Raw genomic sequence first — 16,745 nt, 5'->3', positions numbered from 1 at the left:
TATATATATATATATATATATATATATATATATATATGTATGTATGTATGTATGGTGTATAGTGAAAAAGATTGTACGTGAAAAATAGGGATCTAAGAGCTCTCAGAGAGAGTTGGGTGAGTGTAGAAGGGGTTGATACAACTACAACAACGACCCACTGTACACTTTAGAGATTATTCAAACATGTAGATAGATAAGGAAATGAATGTGATAGAGATGACAGAATAGAGTGAGAGATTTGAGTTTGGGAGTTGGGGCTGTCCTAGAGGCCAGAGTGATATCTAGGAATCTTAACTTGAAGAGGAAGAGTGTGTTTTCAAAGTTCGTTTATTTGGTGGGAGAAACTGCATTGAAGGGGATAAAATTTCAAGGAAAAAGAGGAGGGGGATTTATAGGAGTGTGGGATTCAATCAAATTCAGTGGAGTCAAAGAGAAGGGTGTGGATGGTCCAATGTGGCTTCTCTGGTTCATTTCTGAACTGACAGATGTATGTTTTTAAGCTTGGATTTGGGTTTGTACGTTTCCCAACTACTCCAAACAGAGAGCTCCCCAACTGTATTGCTCAGAGTATTTCATCTTGGGTTGTTTGTTAGTGAAACAATCATTCACTACATACTATTAACTCAACTTTTTTGTCACTGGAACGTCATATATTGTAAGTGATGAAGAAAAAATTATGGATTCATACATAAGTGACAAATAATCACTCAAAACCTACAATGTTAAAATTATAACAAAAAATTGTGAAGTAGTTTGTGATCATAGTGTTTTGTAAAGAACAAATTTTCGGCATTTGGACGACAGATCTGGGTTCTGCATATTTGGATTTAGGGTCCAAAGCTAAATGATTTATTTGGCTTTAAAAAATATGAATTTGAGTTCGGGTCAAATCAATTATTAAGGATTCTTATATTCAAAAACCTCTTCCTTGAAATAACAAACACCAATATTTTAGAAATCTTTAGCCGCACGTATCTCTGTCTTGATGCTGTCCCTGTTAAGTGTGACAAATGCAGTGGGTAGGGCAAATTTTGGCTTTCCCTGTTAAGTGTGACATATGAGTGGGTTGGGAATATTTTGGATTTAGTCATAAACAGGTTGGATATAATTATCAATTTGTTATCCATTTAAGAAAATAGATTACACCCATTAAGCTTTACCCATCCAATTCATTTATTTTCGATGGGACCTAATAAGGACATTTTGGGGGAGATGACACATAGTGATCTTCTAATCAATTGGACCACAACATAAATAGGTTCGAGAGTGAAGGAGCATCGAGTTTGGAATTCCTCCCTTGTCGATTTGGCCGAGTAGTCTACCATTGAGTTCCTACACGTAAAGTAATATAATTAATGAAAGTGAATTATGCATGTGGGATTTAAATAAGGGTTTGTGGTTTTCTAAAAAAATATAAGGGTCTGTTAAGGAGTATTTTTAGGAGATTTACTTACTTGATCATTTTACAAAAGTTTTAAATACTACTTTTATGGAAAATATAAAAATTTATCAAAAAATTAGTTAATTTTATTTTCCCATAAAAAGTTTCTAAAAATAATTCATAAACTAATGTTCTCAAGATATCCATTAACTTTGTCTTTTAAATAAACATGGACTTTAGAGAGTTTGTGTGGATATCTCATAATAACAAGAATCTAAAAAATTAGATGATTAAAAGAGTTTCTAACTTTATTGGTGTGGTTTTGTTACACTAATTTGATGCTCACTTAATCACTTCATGATGTTTGTGGTAAGTTGGAAGGTTTGTCGTAGTCTCTTGCCCATTTGTACTCACTTGGTACTGCATTGAGTGATTTGCATAATGGGCTACTAAGTGACACATGTCACCTCTCAAAAGAGCTCTCAACATATACCCATCTACCCAATTATACATTCATATACATAATTAGAAATACTTGAAATCTCTAAAATGACTCAAATACCTTCAAAAGTACTTAATAATTGAAAATACCCTCAAACTCTCCAAAATGACCTAAATAACCCCTTGAAGTCTCCTAAAATTACCAAAATTCCCCTGAGCCTTCTAAAATGACAACAACAAAAATCCTTCAAAACTTTTTTAATGACCAAAATACTTGAGGATGAGTGCATGATGAGAATAAACCATGATATATTAATGTGAGAGAGAAAGAGAGGAAAGTATTGGGTGGTGATTTGTCAATATTGAGAGATGAGATAAGGATAGTGGTTCAAAAAAAAAAAAAAAGATAAGACAAAGAGAGGACAAGTGTCAAGAAGAAAAAATAAATCTCCATAACCAATGAATGCATGCCATGTACAATGCAATGAATATTTAAATTTCTTGACTAGACCAAATTTTGTTGAGTGAGATTTGTCAATATTGGGTGGGTCGAATTGATCATCCCTCCCCCCCCCCAATAATTTGATAGTTACAATAATGAAAAAAGTAGTATGTAAACCCTAGTTCTCCTAAATAATGAGAACCTTTTTTCCCAATTTTATAGAGATAGTTAGAAATACATACATACTAAATATATTGACCTAACAACTTAGGCCAATGCGCTTCTCTTACTCCCTCAAGCACTTAGTGCCTTGGGAGATACCAACTTGGCCAAATATTGTTGCGGTCTAATTAATGAGAACCTAAGCTACAAGCATCTTAGAGTTACAACATTAAATTATAATCATTTTGACAATTGAACAAGCTATTGAGTAGCTTTTTTTTATTAAAAAAAAAAATTAATAGTTGGAAGAAGGAAATTTGAACCTTAAGGGTCCGTTTGGTTGGAGGAGTGAAAAAATGGGAGAATAGAAAAAATGTTAATTTCTCTCCTTTTTGTTTGGTTGGGAGTAGAAAAGTGGAAGGATAGAAAAAGTAAGTTTATATAAATTTATTCATATACTCTTGTTAAAAAATGATAGCCAATTAATACAAAAAAGTGACAAATAACCGACAAAAAAAAAACAATCACCCAATTTATTAAGAAATAAAAATTATGTCTAATTAAACAAAACAAAACAACTATCACACCTACAGCCCAAAAATAAAAAATAATAATAAAAGAAAGGAAAAAAAGCAACGTGTACACCACAACTCAGGAAAAAAAAAAAGAAAAAAGGAGGCAGCGTGCCCAGCACCGAAAAAATGGGGAAAAAAATGAATTGGACATGAGCATTTTTGTCTATTAAGTAGTTTCATTTTTTTTCTCTTAGTTTTCTTTTCATTTTTTGGAGAAAACTTTTTGGTAAGTTTGGGGAGAAAACGCCTGAACCCCACCATTTATTTTCATTCTTCTCCACCCAACCAAACATACTCAAAAAAGTTTTCCTTCTCATTTTCTTTTCAAAGTTTTCATCTCTGTTAATCTTCCTTGTCTCTTTTTTTTTTTTTTTTTTTCTATGAATGGATAACTTTTTTTTTTAGAAAATTTCAACTCGTAGCGTCTGTTCCTAATAATAATTTCAACTTATAAATTGTTAACTAATATTCTAAGAGCATTTGTTAGCATGACGTTTTATAAAAAGGGAAAAGAGTTTAGAGGACCAAAATATTCATATGTGATAATAAGCACAGTACAAGATAGTATGACTACGTATACCCATTGAAATTGTTGAGACTTAAATGCAGCTCCTAATGTCAACTCAAAACTGTAGGTCCTATTGACCGTACCGTTTTTCATTAAATTCTTTTTTCTTTTCTTTTTATGGTGAAAGTTTTTCATTAAATTCATGAATTAAAATCCTCAGCTTTGAGAAGAAAAAAAAAAAAAAAAAAAATCCTCAGCATTGTATCCGTGCAAACATATCCACAACCACATGGCTACGCCATATCATATGTTTCAATTTATTCAATACGTGTGAAATGAAAGTAGAATTTTCTCTTACAACAAAACAAACCCGAAATAAATATTTGATGTTGTATGAAGGAAAAAAGATAACGTTTTTGCTGCAATGGAAAAGCTTTGAAAGATTGAGCCATCATTAGCCAACTAAAAATTTGGGAGAGGGGACCCTTTTGAAGGCTATAAATTATAGGAGAAATAAATAAGGGGGCACGTGTCTATGCAAGCGGCAGAACATTGCTTTATTATAATTTATAATTATTGACACCTTGGCTAGCGTTTCACTTTTGAGTTTTGACTTTAAAAGTCAGATACATTATCACATTGTCATTTATTGGCTATATGATATCGTTGACCTCTCTGACACCTTCATGTTCAGTTTGATAAAATTAAAAACACGATCTTGTTCATGAACTGGTTTTATAGGAAAAAATAAATAAATTAAGCCACACATAATCACACTCATTAGAGAACTAAGTATTGGGAGTGTAAGAACCCCAGGTTGCACTTTTACCAACCAGCACCTCCAAAAATCAAGTTTATCCGAATATATATTGCTTTTTTTTTTTTAGCAACTGTGAACAGTGATTAGGTTTTATAGGAAAAAAAATAAATAAATTAAGCCACACATAATCACACTCATTAGAGAACTAAGTATTGGGAGTGTAAGAACCCCAGGTTGCACTTTTACCAACTAGCATCCCCAAAAATCAAGTTTATCCGAATGTATACTGCTGTTGAAGAAGCTGTGAACGACAGAAGTAAAGGACTCAAAAACGACAGAAGGAAAACAAGTCTAAAGGAAGAAACGACAGAGGAAAGAAGTAAAATGAAACGGGGCGTTTTAGTTAGTAAACCCACACAAGCCACACGAGGGAAGGAAACACAAATTCAGTTACAAGGGAAGCCAGCTGTCAAGTTGCGGTTGGTCAGTTAATTGAGAGTTAGTTATTAGCGTTGCCCAGAGCTATGCTCTGTTTTCTGATTCTGGATTTGTATATAAGTTCTGTTAGATTATAATCAGAGTTGGTTAGTTCATTTTGTAAGATTGTAGAATCAAGTTTGTTAATAAGAGTAAGCTTTCAATCCTCTGTTATTTTACGCTATTTTTTTAGCATTTGTGAACAGTGAGTTCTCAAATATACAACCTACTATTCATGGTTGTAAATATAAAAAATATATATTATTAGAGAAAGAGAGACAAAGAGTAAGAGAAGAAAGAGAGATGATAACTAATGTCTCATCTTATGGAGCTTGAGTTTCAGCAAGCCAACCCCAATTCTAGTAAGGAAGATGCAGAGCTAGAGAAGAGTGTAAAGAAATCAAAAGACATTTCCATAGAGAAACCCATTAAACCTCTTCGCTCACAGGTTAGTTACAAGGATAGTCTCCTGGGAGACATACCTAGCGCTTATACTCAGGCATTTTGTTTTGATAGGGTGGAAGAGTGTAAGGTGGAATCAGACACAGAGCTTGATGAACTTGTTGAAGGAATGGTGGATGTTAAGCTTTCTAAGGAGACCAAGTCTAGGATGAGAGCCCCCTGGACTAAGGCCTTGATCGTGAAAGTGTATGGGAAAACTATTGGTTATAGTTACCTCACTTACTTTGTGGAAACTAGTGGCAAAAATGGATTGTGTTGATTTTGGAAAAGACTTTTTCCTTATCAAGTTTAGTGAGGATTCAAATTATGACGAAGTGCTTCCCTGGAGGTCCCTGGTTTATTGGGGAGCATTTTCTTGCGATCAAACCATGGGAGCCATATTTTAAAGCATCTGAAGCTACCTTTTCTTCGGTGGTTGTATGGATTAGGTTTCTAGAGCTTCCGATAGGATTCTATGAGTCCTTGGTCCTTAGAGAAATTAGTTCAGCTATTGGACTTGTTTTTGAGAATTGATTCATACACTACTTCAAGCTCAAGGCTATGCACGCCTTTGTGTTCAAATTAGCCTCTCCAAGCCACTGATCAATACGGTCAGAGTGGGACTTCTAAGGCAAAAGATGATGTATGAGGGCATATCTTCATTGTGCTTCTGCTGCGGGAGGCTTGGGCATAAGCAAGAAAGTTGTGGGTTTTGTGTGAGACTAGCTGAAAAGACAATGAGTAATGAGTGTACACGGAGACAAGATGATCAATCTGATCCCAAATTTGGTGATTGGATGCTTGTTATGAGGAAGAAGAACACAGATAGGACTGGATGAAATCGCGGGACCAATATGCCCCACCAACAACTAAATACTTTTCCTAACGAAAATAAGGGCAAAGAAGGAAATTCAAACACCCTAACACCTGTTAACCCTGATTTAACTTTTCAATTAAAAGCTGGTCCACCCTTTAGAACTGTTGGAGCCTCTGAAGACCCTAAGGCAACTCTCACATCACAAAAATTTGGAGAGATTTTCACGCAAGCAAATCATGGAGAAAACCGAAAGGCTAAGCTTGATGTCAATCCTAGCCTCTCTAACTATGATCTGGGCTCCCCCTCTACCCAAATGACCAACCTTGGGAATAAGAAAGTGTAGCCCGTGAAAAGAAAACCCAAAACTCAAAAAGATCCAACACCTTGAAATGCTACAACCCTAAGCCTGATTCCTTCCTCAAAGCATCTATCCTTGCCCCTTGCCTAAGCTCTAACCATGGCTCACCCCTTTCCTCCCCCCCCCCCAACCTTTTCCTCCCCTTCCCACAGTGGGATTGGAAATTTGGCACAGGAACAAGGCTGTTGCCATACCAAAAGAAGTGATTGCTCAGATTCGGGCAACCCCAACGAACACATTGGGGTGGTTCGAGGAGGACCTAGTTGCAACTTGGAAACAAATCTTCCTAATCATGCCAACCAGTGTATTAATAAGGAACCTTGCCTTGGACCATCAAGCATGGGGAAGGACGCCAAATCCGTGGTGGAAGTTCCTCACAGACACTCCACTGATATCTGAAAAGGAAGCCCAGGATTTGAACAAGCTAAGGCGGTCATTGGTTGTGCCCCACTCGGATGAATTGGGTTGGCTAGTCTAAGAGAGGAAAGTGATCGATTTTAGGGGGTTGGTGTCAATATTTCTGGGGAATATTCCTATGATGAAGCTGTTCTAGATTCTCAACCAAGTCAAAAAGTGTAATCTACTTCTGTGTTGCAGAGAAGAAATTAAGGGGATCTTAAATTATTTGGTGGTGTGGAAGCTAGATTGGGTGGCATCCAAGGATCTGTTAAGGAGGCTGGGATGGAGCATGATTACATCAGCCAAGATGGGGACTAATCCAATGGAACTACCAAACATCAATTGTTCCCAAATGAACATCTTATTGTGGAATTGTAGGGGTGCCCTGAATGGGGACTTCAAGTGAAGAGTGTTTGAAATGGCTGTGAACCATTTTCCCTCCATCATGATTATCACAAAGACTAGAGTGGGCAGTGATAGGGTTGCCAAGATTATTGAGGGTCTCTGTTTTGATGTTTTTTTTTTTTTTTTTGTAACCAAAACCATTGGATATGCGCCGGGGGAGGGGGGGGGCTTTATCTACTTTGGAAAAAAGAGGAAGTGGAAGTTTTTGTGTTGGAAGCCACAGAACAAGAGATCCATGCCACCATTGTATGCAATTCTGACCTTACTTGGCTTATTACTGTTGTTTATGCTAGTCCTTGTTTAGCTGAGAGGAAAATTTTGTGGTCTAATCTGTCACAAGTTGCACGTTTACACAATTTGCCTTGGTTACTTTTAGGAGACTTTAATGTAATTTTGTGTGGAAATGACAAACTTGGGGGCAAGCAGATTAATCTAAATAGAGCATTAGAATTTAAAACCTGCTTGGATGACTATAATTTTTTGGACCTTGGGTTTTCCAAACCTAAGTACACTTGGTCTAATCTTAGACAGGTGACTGATCTTATATTAGAGTGCATTGACAGATGCTTTGCTAACCCTTCTTGGAGAGCTCTTTTCCTGAAGCTTTAGTGACCCACTTGCCTAGGGTGTTCTCTGATCATTGCCTTGTCCTCCTAGAATTGTCTAGACCCCCACCTACTTCATCCGAGAAATCCTTCAGATTTCATACCATATAAATTCACCATCCGAAGTTTCCTAATGTAGTTAGGAGGGCTTGGGAATCTGAATCCAACCTTCACTCGGCTATCAAGAATTTTATGGACAGAGCTAAAGTCTGGAACAGAACTGTGTTAGGAAATATTTTGCTCGAAAGAAAATGGTGTTAGCCAGACTAAATGGGGCCCAAAAAGCCCTATCCAATGGCCCTAATCACTTTCAAACCCAATTGGAAAAAAAGCCTCATTGAGGAGTACAATTTAATTATGCAACAAGAGGAGGAGTATTGGGCCTTGAAGTCTCGACTTAACTGGGCTGCTTACAGTGATGCTAACACCTCCTATTTTCATTTTCTACCTTGGTTAGGAGGCATAGGAACAAGATTCGGAGCTTAAAAAATTTTGTGGGGGAGTGGAACTAATGAAGAGGATAATAAAAACTTCATCCTATCGAGTTTTCAAGAAATATTTCAGAGTAGTCTTGTTGCATCACCTTATGAATCAGAGGTGCAATCCTTTAGCTGTTGTTTTCTCTCTGAAGAAGAGAGATTTATATTGGCAGCCCCTGTTTTGGAAGAGGAATTTAGGCAGGGCCTTTGGACTTTGAAGCCCTTCAAGCCCCTAGACCTGACGAGCTGCACGAGGGATTTTTTCAATTTTTCTAGGCGGATGTAAAAAATTCTGTTTGCAAGGAAGTCTCAAATATCGTTGATTTAAGGATGATTCTAAATTTTTTAATGAGACTTTGATCTCCCTAATACCGAAATGCCCTAACCCGAAAGCATTAACAGGCCTATTAACCTATGCAACTCCATTTACAAAGTGGTGACAAAGATTATTGTAGGGTTGGATAAACTAGTCTCTCCCAACTAGACTGCTTTTGTGCCAGGTAGGAGAGGATTGGACAATGTTGTTGTTGCACAAGAACTTATCCACTCTCTAGAAAAGAAGAAGGGTAAAGTGGGATTTATGGTGATCAAAGTTGATCTTGTTAAGGCTTATGTTCATCTTGAATGGTCTTTCATCCGCAATATTCTTAAAGCTTTTCAGTTCCTTGATGATCTGATTAAGCTAATTATGAGTTGTGTTTCATCAACAACTATCCCTATTCTCCTCAATGGTGGCAAGTTAAGCTCCTTTAAGCCCACGAGAGGAATACAACAAGGAGATCCTTTCTCTCTGTATTTGTTTATACTTTGCATGGAGTACATTGGATTTCTCATCAATGAGAGTTGTAGGAAGAAAGAATGGACCCTGCTAAAAGCATCCAAGCAAAACTTGGGAATCTCACACTTGTTCTTCGCAGATGATCTTATGTTTTTTGCCAAAGCCAACAAGGCAGGAGTTGAATCCATTAAGAAGGTGTTAAGCCAATTTTGTAAAGAGTCTGGGCAAGTGGTAAGTGTAGAAAAGTCACGCATATATTTCTCACCAAATGTTCTTCCTAATGCCAGAGAGGATATCTGTGATGTTCTTGACATTTTTGAAACCTCTTGTATAAGGAAATACTTAGGTTTCCCCTTAAACCACAGAGGAGCAACCCGAAACAGATATAATTTCATTGTGGAGAAAGTGATCTCAAAACTCTCAGGATGGAAGGCAAGATTTCTCTCCTTTGCTGGGAGGACTATGCTCATTAAATCTGTCATGGCAGCACTTCCTAACCATGTTATGCAAGGGGTAGCACTTCCGAGCCATTTGTGTGAAAAACTTGACAAAATAAATAGAGATTTCATTTAAGGTTCATCTACAGAAAAGAAAAAACTTCACCTTGTGGGTTGGAGCAAAATTATCAAGCCTAAGGAGGAGGGAGGCCTCGATATACAGGTAACAAAGGCAAAAAACATTGCCTTACTTACGGAGCTCAACTGGCGATTATATCATGAAAAAGATTCAATATGGGCGAAGGTCCTCCTGAGCAGTGGCGACTCCAGGAATTTTGTTCAGGGTGTTCCTATTCCACTTTGAAAAAATTTTGGGTCATTTCGGTCTATTTCGGGTTTTTCGGGACATTTCGGTAAATACCGGCCGAAATTCAAAATTTGGCAAGCATGAAGTTTGTACTTTAAAAAAAAAAAAATTCTTAAAACCAAAACAAATTTGCATTATGTACACTGAAAAACCTCAAAAGGAAAAAAAATAAAAAATAAATAAATTAATGAACAAAGGTACCAGTACAATAAACTATAAGTTCATTTGAAATATTAATAAAATATTAATTATTGTTGTTTAGTTGTTTCATAAATTTGTTTGTCTTTTATAAACTATAATTTGTTGTATTGTTGTTTCATTAATTATTAAATTATTAATTGTTGTTTAGCCTAACATAATTTAATTTGTTTGTCTTTTATAATGTATTAGTTAATTAAATTATTAATTATTGGTGTTTAGTTGCTTCATTCATTTCTTTTTACTAACTATTAGGAGTCTAGCACACACCCCACTGTGCGTTAGCACACATCTCATGTGTGCATACACCCCTGCCTCTACATGCTTTTTAGTTTAAAATTTGTTTGGCATAAAAATTTTGAGGGTGTTCCTGATATTGCCTGAGAGTGTTCCTATTTTTTTTTAAGGGTAAACAAATAAAAAAAATTAAATTATTATATATAAAAAAAAAAAAAAATTCAAGCCAGGGTGTTCCTAGGAACACCGTGGCTTCTGAGTGGCGTCGCCATTGCTCTTGAGCAAATACTGCTCTTCTGAGTGGTGTCGCCACTGCTCTTGAGCAAATAATGCTCTCATCAGCGTAGGCAGTCACTAGACCCCGATAAGCTTCCTTGTTCCTCGAATTGGGCTGCAATTAAAGTGGGGTTTCCAATCTTTAAGCAAGGCATCTGTTGGAATGTGGGAAACAAGTCGGGTCTAAGTTTTTGGGAGAGCAATTGGGTGAAGGGCAACTCTGTTAGAGATCTTATTGAAGGCCTTCTTACTCAATAGGAGGAACATCGGACTGTTGTTGAAGTCCACCAAAATGGGATTTGGAAATGGGAAAAAATTTCCTTTGATCTCCCTAGATAAATTGTTGATAGATTCCAAGCCATACACATTCAAGCATTTGGTGAAAAAGATGGTTCTTTGATGTGGAAATTCTCCGCTGATGGAGATTTTAGAATGGCATCAGCCTATCACTAGGCCATTGCTGAGCAGCCTAAGCCCCCTCCATTCATGGGCTGCTAGATTTGGAGCTTGGACACTTTGCCAAAAATCAAACACTTCTTTTGGTCATGCAACCATGGTAGCATACCGGTAAGGCAAGTCATTAAGGCGAAAGGCATCAATTGCACTAGAAATTGCCCTTTGTGCTATGTACAAGAAGAATCTATATTACATGTCCTCGGAGATTGTCTAGTAGCGAGGAAATTCTGGTTAAGCATGGGAGTACCTCAAGCCTTGAATGATTTTCTTTCCCTTGATTTGAAGGATTGGCTTAATCTTAATTGCTTATGCAACAACAGTATCCATGCCAATGGTCTTCCTTAGAGCTCTCAATTTCCCTTTGTTGTGTGGCTATTATGGAAACAGAGAAATAAGGCTATTTTTGAAAACTCCACTTTCAACCCGAAGCTGAATAACCTGTGTATCCAAACTGTTAGAGAGTATTTTTACTGTGTGAACAAAGGCCAGAAAGTTAAGCAACAAATTGCAGTACAAGTGCGCTAGAATAGACCACTAGTGGGATGGTTCAAATTGAATTCTGATGGTGCTTCCTTTGGGAATCCAAGCAAGGCGGGTGAGGGTGACCTTATACGTGATCACCATGGGAAATGGGTAAAGGGTTGCATGAGGCATATCGAGGTTGCATCCAGCATAACAACTGAGTTTTGGGCTCTGAAGGACGGGTTGTTGCTCGCATCACAGCTCGACATCACTCAGCTCCTTATGGAGTTGGATGCCAAAGTTGTTGTAGACCTAATGCACTCTTCAAAATCCTCCAAAAAATCCTTTTCTTCTCTTCTCAATGATTGCAGGTACCTCCTTCGACAATTCCACCAAGTCAGGATCAGACAAGTTTTTCGAGAAGTGAATAGATGCGCGGATCATCTCGCTAAAGGAGGCTGCACCCTTATATGGAATTTTGTTGTTTTAGACTCTCCTATTTTGGAAGAATTATGTATTATCTTAGACTCCAATGCTTTTGGTTTGTATTTCTTAAGGCTTTCAAACAGTACTTCGCCTTTTATGGCTATTTAATTAATGCAAATCATCCATTTTAACCAAAAAAAGAAAAAAGGAAGAGAGATGGAAGAGAAGACAGAAAAACAAAATTTTTTATATTATTTGATTGTGTAGTTTATAGTATTTGATTAGGTTGTATGTAAATATAAAAACTAAGATATTAAAATGTATTGTTAATTAGGTTGGTAAAATAGTGTTTGAGAATGTAAAATAATATTTTTTTTTCTACATCCTGGATGTGAATGTTCTTATGGTTGTCAAGACTAAGTACCACATAAATAGTGAAAATTCTAGATCAAACCCATTAAACTATCTTCTTTTTCCCTAAATTAGGAGCTCTAACCAAATTGCGCAGATGAGCTATGCAACAATCTGCACCAGGTACTTGAATGCAATCTTCCCATGGACTATTAGTAGAAGGTTTGACATTCCTTAGCGCCTCCCAAACTACACTGTAAAATTATTGATTGTTCCAAAAATTTAAACTATTAAGAAATGGTAAATTTAATCACTTAACTATGATTCTAACACTCTTCCTCACTTATGGACCTAAACTTCTCATTAATAAATGGGGGCCCAGCAAGTGGGAATTTAACATTTTAAAAGATGTAGAGTAAAGTCAGGAATTGAACTTAAGATTTCCTACTCTGATACCATGAACAAAATATAGATAATGTTTTTACAATATATTGACAAACTTGATGAATACAAATATATACAAGTATGTTTGATGAAATAAAGGAAAAGGGGTACATGACTCATGGGAAAACAGAAATTAAGGATCCCATGATTATACAATCATGTAGTGGCAATATAGGATGGTGGTTGAACAAGTATTAGTGTTTGTGGCGTGTGAGAGGTAAGGGCTAGAGTTCAAGTCTTCAGGAGGGAGCTTTACACACATGTATACTTAGATAATTAGATTAGGCTAGAATAGAATTTTTATCTTATCTAAAATAAATAAATAAATAAAAAAGAAGGATGGTGGCTGAGTTGTAGTTTCCTTGCAGGAGTAGTCAATTTATGGGGTGGAGCTTGTACAAGGAAAGATATCTGTTGCAATAACAGTTTGCTCTGCCCCTGTTATGCAATCAGCTTATGTTATGGGCTCTTTGCCTTTAACAGTAAAATGGGCAAGAGTTCCACCAGCAATGGCCATAAGATCCTTAGACAATGAAACCCCAGTTTTCCCAATATCATCTTGTTCCTGATAAAAACATCTATAGGCCTTATCATCAGCCCCACGATGAGCCCTCACAACATGTAAGAGCTTATACTTAGCTCGCTGCTTATTAGGCGCCTTATTCGATAACAAAATAGCAGCCCCACCAACTCGAAACAATCAATTGGGTATCAACATTGATTTCTTTTTACCAAAGTAACAATTTTTAGTCATATTCTCAATGCTAACCACAACTGCATAAGTATTCCTATGAAATTGTAACATATCCATAGCCAAATCAATAGCTATAAAACTAGCACTGCAACCCATGCCTCCCAAATTATAGCTTTTAATATTACCCCTCAGCTTATGCTTTTCACAATCATAGCAGAAAGTGATGGGGTTGGATTATGTTGAAATCACATACAAGCTCGAAGGTTCAACAACGGAGGAAATGAACTAAGAGAGAGAGAGAGAGAGAGAGAGAGAGAGAGAGAGAGAGAGAGTGAACATTGTAAAGCTTGTGTGAATGATTTTGTGTATATAATTATTATGCTCTGCTCCTTATATAATGAGAACAGAGAAGGAAAGAATAACATAATTAACCAACAATGATCTAGCCAATACAACAAGGACACGTGGCTTAGAATCATAACAAACCACTAACCTGTACAGTGTAAACTACAGACTGTTTAACACACTAAGCTACACTATGCTATTTTAGTCTAATTCATTTGGTACAAAATACAAAACACAGATACAACTCTAGTATATACAAGATAACCACTACTTAATACTCCCCCTTAAGATGAACTATAGATGTTTATTAAGTTCATCTTGGACAGAAGGAAATAGAATTGTTTATATCCAAGAGCCTTTGTGAAGAAATCAGCAATTTGGTGTCTAGTAGGAACATGAAATGTCTTGATCACACCATCTTGAATTTTATCTCTGATAAAGTGGCATTCAACCTCTATATGTTTTATTCTTTCATGAAATACTGGATTCACAGCAATACACAAAGTTGCCTTGCTATCACAGTACAAAGAGGCTGCTTGATTGTGATCTAAACCAAAAGTTTTAAGAAAAGCTAACAACCAAATAATCTCACTTGTCACTATAGCCATTACTCGATATTCTGATTCAACTGAGGATCTTGACACTATTTGTTGCTTTTTACACTTCCAGGATATTAGAGAATCACCAAGGAATACACAAAATCCTGATACAGACCTTCTGGTGTCTAGACATGCTGCCCAGTCAGCATCGCAGTTGGCTTTGAGTCTTAATTCTAAACTTGCAGACAGAAACAGAACTTGCCCTGGTGTCTTCTTTAGGTACTCAAGCACTTTATAGGCTGCTTGTAGATGTGGAGCTTTAGGAGAACTCATAAACTGACTAAGTTTATGCACTGAGTAACATACATTAGGCCTGGTGAGAGTCAGATAGAGCAGTTTACCTATGTTATAGGCTAAGTGTGTATTAACCCCTTGTGATGAATTAATTGATTAATTAGCCAAGTTTATTAATTAATCAAATTAGCATGCAATATATGTGGTAGCACAAACAAATCACCAACTAAAATAAAATGCAACGGAAAATAAAGTTGACATAGTGATTTGTTTACAAATGGAGAAAACCTCCAAGGCAAAAAACTTCACCGAGTGATTTTAAGGTCACTACTTCTAAGAATTCACTATTATCACAACAAGCGGTAACAAGTAAAGGAATCTCAGTACCTTATACCAACCTACAGTTGAACCCTTACCCCAGTACCCAATTAGACTTGTTCTATAGTGACAATCTTTCCTTTTAATGCACGGCTCCCAGTACGTGACTAACCAATAGATGCGTGGATCTTAGTATGTGACTTAATCACCAACTTAAGAAGGATGTTGGCTACAAAGTTCTTCAGTTGATCACACAATGAAGATCACAAAGCTCATTGGTCACAAAACCCTACGGTGTACAAACACAGCAGCTTCTTCAAAAAAAAAAAAAAAAGAACTAAGGCAAATTAGGTTTTCGGTCACAATTTGCATGAACAACACTTTGCTTCACACTCGTGTAACAGTGCTCCCTGTGACAACCCTTAAAATAATCTTTATATATGTTTAGGGTCGTGAGAAAAGAATGCCTAAACACATACTTACGGATTGGAATAAAATCAGAACTGAAAATCTGATTTTTATAAATCTCGATAAATACCCTATTTATTGAGCAGCTGTCGAGCATTGAGCTAAAACAACTTTTTAAACCTCGATAGATACTAGTTGTCGAAATTTAAAATCCAGCACTTCATCACTTGATTCTTGGAAAAACTTGCATGGTTTTAACACTTAAACTTGAAACCTTATTCCTTGAAGCATTAAACACATCCTAGATCTACCCAATTACAAGTAAAGTGCATTTTTTCAAAGGATTAGCCAATACATGATGACATATGTTCCTAACATGAATCACATATGTCCTTACTCTATGATTCTTCTGTACGAGGATGGATCTGGAACATCCTCTCCCATTGAACTTCTAAACTTGGTTGATTGATCCATAGGCACATTAGTTGGTTTACTTGCTAATAGACTTGTATCAGAGAGCATCTCTAGAGTGAATTTCCTTTGACACAAACTGATGCCTTTCTTAGTCCTTTGAAAGTATTGACTACCTACACATTATTGCTAGCAATTAAGATGTCATCCACATATACTAGCAAAATGATAATTGAACCTTTGCTAACCTTAGTGAAGAAAGAATAGTCTGATTTAGATTGAAGAAAACCATGATCAATAAGTGTGGAAGATAGCTTAGCAAACCATTGCCTGCTTCCTTGCTTCAAGCCATAAAGAGGTTTTGTGAGCTTACACACCTCCCCCTTGCTGCCAATTAGGAGGAGGAACCATATACACTTCCTCATCCAAATCCCCATGCAAGAATGCATTATTGACATCCAATTGAGAGAGATGCCAACCATACACAAAAGCAACAACCAAGAGAGTTCTAATAGTCACAAATTTCACCATAGGACTAAAAGTTTAATAGAAATCAATACCTTCAATTTGTGTGAAACCCTTAGCAACAAGTCTAGCTTTGTACCTCTCAATAGAGCCATTTGCCTTGAGCTTAATCTTATACACCCACTTGCGCCCAATAGGAACTTTACCAGGAGGTAGTTTGGTCATGACCCAAGTGTGGTTAGCTTGAAGAGCATCAATCTCAGCCTTCATGGCAACTTACCACAATGGATCAGTCAAAGCTTGAGCATAAGAAGTAGGTTCTTTGGCAACAGAAAAGGCTCTATGTGCATCAGACAATTTAGCATAAGAAAGAGTAGAAGAAAGAGGATAAAGGATACCTGGACTGTCAAGAAAACTGGAATCATGGAAAGGCATGAGGGAAGCTGAGGCCAGGACATGAGTTGAAGCCAAATTGCAGTGATAATCATGAAAGTATGTGGGTTGTTTATAAGACCTAGTAGACCTTCTAACAATTGGCAAATCATGCAAGGGAGCAGCAACAATGGGAGTAGCAGGTGAAGGATCAATG

The 16,745-nt window shown here is 36.7% G+C and overlaps 1 pseudogene; it reads right to left on the bottom strand.

Annotated features, from left to right (window-relative positions):
* Positions 1 to 13,136: 13,136 nt before the first annotated feature.
* The window catches only part of LOC142644401 (3-ketoacyl-CoA synthase 4-like), a 32,661-nt pseudogene continuing 29,052 nt past the window's right edge, over positions 13,137 to 16,745 (bottom strand).

The sequence above is a fragment of the Castanea sativa genome, chromosome 7 (genome assembly GCF_040712315.1).
Source record: "Castanea sativa cultivar Marrone di Chiusa Pesio chromosome 7, ASM4071231v1".
NCBI classification, from domain to species: Eukaryota; Viridiplantae; Streptophyta; class Magnoliopsida; order Fagales; family Fagaceae; genus Castanea; species Castanea sativa.
Note: the sequence above shows the minus strand (reverse complement) of the source record. Positions and strands in the feature narration are given on the sequence as shown.